The sequence below is a fragment of the Cololabis saira genome, chromosome 6 (genome assembly GCF_033807715.1).
Source record: "Cololabis saira isolate AMF1-May2022 chromosome 6, fColSai1.1, whole genome shotgun sequence".
NCBI classification, from domain to species: domain Eukaryota; kingdom Metazoa; phylum Chordata; class Actinopteri; order Beloniformes; family Belonidae; genus Cololabis; species Cololabis saira.
Genome location: NC_084592.1, coordinates 42,541,747 through 42,547,108, shown reverse-complemented (window position 1 = coordinate 42,547,108; position 5,362 = coordinate 42,541,747). Strand labels below are relative to the sequence as shown.

Sequence of the window (5,362 nt, the reverse complement as noted above, 5' to 3'; positions counted from 1 at the left end):
GTCTTTTTTTGCATAGTTCACTAACGCTTTGAGCTAGGAGGCTGAAATTCTAGATTCTGTATCAGGAGGTGACTCTCATCCACTGTGCCGAGGTCCAGACCCGTGCGACCTTCGGAAGTCCCAAAGGTCACCGTGTGTGGTGCCTTTTTCAGGCCTTTTTTGGGTGTTTTTTGAATAATTCACTAACGCTTTGAGCTGGGAGGCTGATTTTTGACTATGTTGCAATGCAGAAGGCCCTTTTCTAGGATCTTTTGATCCCGTGGCTGTACGACTTCCACATAGCTAGTTGGCGTTGCAGAGGTTTCACAGAGTTGAGACTTGGCAAGCCCAATCAAGGCCCCATATGGGGGCCACAGGTCAAGTTTTACTTGGTTTGGTCAAATTTTCTGGCAACGGCGTCCGTTCGAATGTTGGAAAAGGTGAAGTTTCAAAGCCCCGCCCATCGAAAAGTACAGGTCCGATCTGCACCAAACTAAAGTCTGTCTGTTCAGGGGATGCCCCCAAACAACATATAAAAAAATCTGACTTCTATGACTTCTGCAACAGTGTTTCCTCCAAAACGTCCTGGCTGGTTAGGAGGGTGTAGAAACGTATAGGTCTCAGAGCCTCCTGACTAATGGAATGGGGCCTACTTTGTGTCTTCTTTTGCATAGTTCACTAACACTTTTAGCTAGGAGTCTGAAAACCTCAATAAAACACTGCTAAAACCGATTTTAAGGTTCTTTTACTTGTTTTTAAGTGTCTTAACGGCCTTGGCCCTTCTTATCTTTCAGACCTGCTTTTACCATATCGGCCCTCGCGGACCCTGAGATCCTCCGGTACCGGTCTTTTATCTGTTCCCAAAGTGAGAACCAAAACCTTTGGTGAAGCTTCATTTCATTTTTATGGCCCACGTCTGTGGAACAGCCTGCTGGAGGAATTCAGGGCCGTAGAGACTGTCGATGCTTTTAAAGGTCGGCTCAAGACTCACCTTTTTAAATTAGCTAACTGAATCTCCTTTTACTTGTTTAGCACTACTTATTAATGTTTTCCTATATGTCATTTTATTCCTCTTAAGTTCCTCTTAAAGCTTTTATTAATTACTTATTTATTTTATTACATTATTTATTACATTTTTTATTACATTATTACATTATTATTACATTATTATTATTATTATTACATTATAAAAGATAACTTATGGGCACTGTTAGTGCCCATAAGTTATCTTTTATAGTAACATTAATTTATGCTGTTTTTAGTATGTTTTACACTCCTTTTAGTTCTGTTCATATCTTGTTTATTGTTTCTTAGTTCTCAGCGCCAGTGTTCTCCTCATGGGGGCCCTCCACGCCGGGAGCTTGGTCTGCCTACGGGGGGCTGTCCTGGCCTGGATAGTTGGGGGTCCTGCTGTCCTGGCCTGGATAGTTGGGGGTCCTGCTGTCCTGGCCTGGATAGTTGGGGGTCCTGCTCCAGGGCCTGGATAGTTGGGGGTCCTGCTCCAGGGCCTGGATAGTTGAGGGTCCTGCTCCAGGACCTGGATAGTTGGGGGTCCTGCTGTCCTGGCCTGGATAGTTGGGGGTCCTGCTCCAGGGCCTGGATAGTTGGGGGTCCTGCTGTCCTGGCCTGGATAGTTGGGGGTCCTGCTCCAGGGCCTGGATAGTTGGGGGTCCTGCTGTCCTGGCCTGGATATTTGGGGGTCCTGCTCCAGGGCTTTATAGCCGTGGTGTGGGCCCCTCTCTGTCTGGGTCCGCGGCGATCCCTTTGATCGTGGGCTTGGACAGCTCTCGGTGTGGATGGCTCCCATAGGACGGTGTTTCCTCACCTGGTCTATCAGTGCTCAGCCATACTCCATTTTATAAGGGTGGGGGGTGCCAGGTGGGTCTGCATCTGTATAGTATGCTGTGTGTATGTGTGTGTATGTCTTATGAATGAGGGTACGGGGAGTGTGTGTGTGTGTGTGGGGGGGGGGGTTAATGTATTTTTGTAAAGCACTTTGTGTTGCATAAAGAGTGCTATATAAATAAATAAAGTTTAAGTTTAAGTTTAAAACAGCGTTAAAAACATGCTTTTACAAACTAACAGTAACAAACAGTACCTTGCGCGACAAAAACGCATAATTTAGCCACTATAACAAAGAATAATATATAAATAATAATGTCATAATCCGTGTATATATCACGACCACGGATCCCCTTGACTTTGCATGGTACAATATCCGTGGTGCCCACACGGAATTATACCACTTTCCGTGTTGGTACCATGGAAAATAGTGGTGAGAGGTCGTGGGCATTTCACGGATTTTTGTGAGATCAGGTTGTACTGATTTGGCTGATCCGGTCTGTTCTAAATGGCAATCTACGGTCACAGTCATCAGCTTGTATTCAGTACCTGTGAAAATAAAATGCCAAAATGTTATTCTGGTGACTGGGTTATGTCTTTTATTGAAAATCTGAAAAATACAAGATGAAACTGAAAGATTTCGTGTTCTTTTGTCTGGTGAATCAAGAAAGACTAGTGGAAAGAATTACAGGTTAACAACTTTTAATCATGTCAAGCACAAGGTTTTTTCCGGCCGGAAGTACATTTGTCTCCGGCCGGGGTACACCTCTGTCAGACCACGTTGGGTCGGAGAGAAATGCACAAAGTTTTCATGAGTTCAATTGACTTTATACTCTAAAAGGAGGATGTTCTTTGCAAGTGAATTTCATTGGTGGAGGGAGTCAGCTACGGGAAAAAACCCCCGAACTTTGTCACTTCCAGCTCTACATTTCCTTTAACTGTCTCCCATCTGAGGTGTCAAACCAGACCGCAGACCAGACCCCCCAATGCTAAACATCTGTTTCTGCCCATTGTCTTCTCTCAACAAATTGTATGTGTATTGCTAATTAATTTAATTGGAAGAGCCAGCTTCAAGGAAAGTCACCTTAAGGTGTCGCCTTTTTCCCCCGTTTCCTCTCCAACAATATGTGTATTGTATTTCACTTCTAATCTAATTTAAACCTTTTGCTCTTAATCAGAATGAGATTACTTTGAAGAGAGAGCTTAGACAGTTTTGAGCTTCAATAATTTCATTAAATCCTAACAAAACCATAGGTGTGGAGCTACTTCCCTAACCAGTTCTCCCTGAAAACTTATTGGAAAATAATTTTTATAATAGATTTTTATTGAGTCTACACAGTCCCTAAGTGAAAAATAAATTCAAAATAGTTTTGAACATATGATTGTTTACACAATTTTGTGTGAAAACTGCTCAAATCAGAGACCCCTTGTGACTAATAATTAAAAACAATGTGATGCAGTAATGGCTGTTTCTCGAAAGCTACAATATATCAAATGCTTGGTACCACTTGATTAAAAGCAACTTCAATTTTGATAATATGTGTAGTCATCCAGTGTAAATCTGATATTTAGCTTGCCAAATTAAAGTTAAACGTATGTTTGGGATTTTTTTATTCATTTTTAAAAGAAAACCAACTTTGTCAACAAATTAAGCCATGATAAATATGTGAAATCCAAAAAAAATATTTTTTCCTATGTAGTCACATGTCTTGATAGTTTCCACAGTAAATTTCGTGTTTCTACCTATAACAGAAAAAAAAATCTGTGTGCTTTTCTTTAATATATTGTAATTATACTTTAATATACTAAATCTTGTTAGTCATTAATTGGTTGAAGCTAGGGTCTACGATTTTACATATTGTACATTTTTATTAAAATCATTTAGAATGTTTTTATGGCCCAATAGTGTTATCTATGAAATATGATCAGAAAATAACCAAAAGAAAAAATATTCTAGCTGCTGTGATCCTGCAAACAAGCCAACCAAAAGGTTGAAAAAAAAAAACAAAAAAAAAAACGAAGCTCGTCGTTGAGAACATTGCGTGAGGCTGCAGGTGCAGTTGGGCGGGCCCCAGTGCCCTCAGACGGATGGGCCATCAATTAACGGAGCGCAGTGAACTTTTGAACCCCTCTGGACTCAACCACTTCTGCGCGCTCAATCCAACGCACAACGCACTCCTGCCTCGTGGAAACGTAAGTGAAAGATATTCTTCACTTTGTTTCATGTATTTGTTTAATTTAAGAGTAAGTTAACTTAACTAACGTTATCTTCAGAGAGTTTACCCAAGTTTGGCAAAATGTTGAATTGTAATTTGTGTGGCAAGTCGGTTAAGACATTGAGAGGTTATGTGCTTCATTGTAAACTTCATCGAAATGAACCACGCTGTTTGTTTAAGTGTTTTGGAGCTGAGTGCAAGCAGACATTTTGCAGATATGGAGCGTTTAAGGCTCATTTTTACCGGAGGCATAATGTTGAGGAGGGAAAGGAAAGAAGAAGGGATGAAGGAAGGAGGATGGAGGAAGGGATGAAAGAAGGAAGGGGGAATGGAGGGACAGAAGGGAGGAAAGGAAGAGAGGAGGGAGAAAAGAAGCAAAGAAAATGGGGAGGAAAGAGGGACAGAGGGGAAGAAGGAAGGAAAGGAGGTAGGAATGAAGGAAAGGAAGGAAGGAGGATGGAGTAAGGGATGAAAGAAGGAACCGTAAAAGCAGATTGGGTCAATTGACCCAGAAAGAGAACAGGAGGACTTTACTTTACATGCAGGGAGTTTTATGATTTTGTTTTTTTGTTATAATCTGATACCAGCAGTGAGTTTGCAGAGTTTCTTGGATATCCATGCGTTCGAATAAATTAAACTGTTTCTGAAGAACATTTGAGCCTTTGTTTCAGTGTTTTTTTTTTGACACTTCAGAGTAAGTTGAAGACTGGTGGCATTGCTAAGATCTAAGAATTCCAAGGTAAGTAAACCGAATATATGTAACAAATATTTTGGAGTGTGGAGTAAATTGTCTTAATTATCTGCACACAATGCTTTTGTATAAATTATCTTGTAAGTAAAAATGTAAATCTTTTGCTCCTGTCACCTTTTAGGCATTGCATTCAAACTCCTATGAGTGGTTGTGGACTTGGAGGGAACAACTTGCTGGCCTTTGTGACACCCAGGAAACCTTTTCTGCTTAATTGGACAGCAGCAGTAGAAATAGATGGGAAACACAGAGGGGAGAGAGGATGCAAAGGGCCCAAGCCGGAAATCAGACCTTGGTCGCTGTGATAACAGTATGTTGTACATGTTCTACTAGGTGAGCCACTTGGGCGTCCCAGCTGTTATGTTTTTGAGTGAATTTTGCCATTTGATCGTAATTTGCAACCTGTGCAATTAAAAGAGCCGAAGTGTTGCTGCTTTAGATGATTTCATCTTTCACTTAAGAGGATGCATGTCCTCCTGTCTTCTTTTATCTCCTCTCTTTCAGGTCTTATGTCTGCCAGTGGTTGTACTTGACATGGACCTCATCAAACTCTTTGTTGTCCTACTGGTCTACCTTT

At 41.2% G+C, this 5,362-nt stretch overlaps 1 long non-coding RNA gene across 1 annotated transcript; it reads left to right on the top strand.

The window, feature by feature from the left end:
* The first annotated feature begins 3,958 nt into the window (after positions 1-3,958).
* On the top strand, positions 3,959-4,983 carry LOC133446565 (uncharacterized). Its single transcript, XR_009782848.1, has 3 exons — positions 3,959-4,014; positions 4,731-4,776; positions 4,910-4,983. It is a non-coding gene; the product is annotated as an uncharacterized LOC133446565 (long non-coding RNA).
* The last annotated feature ends 379 nt before the right edge of the window (positions 4,984-5,362 follow it).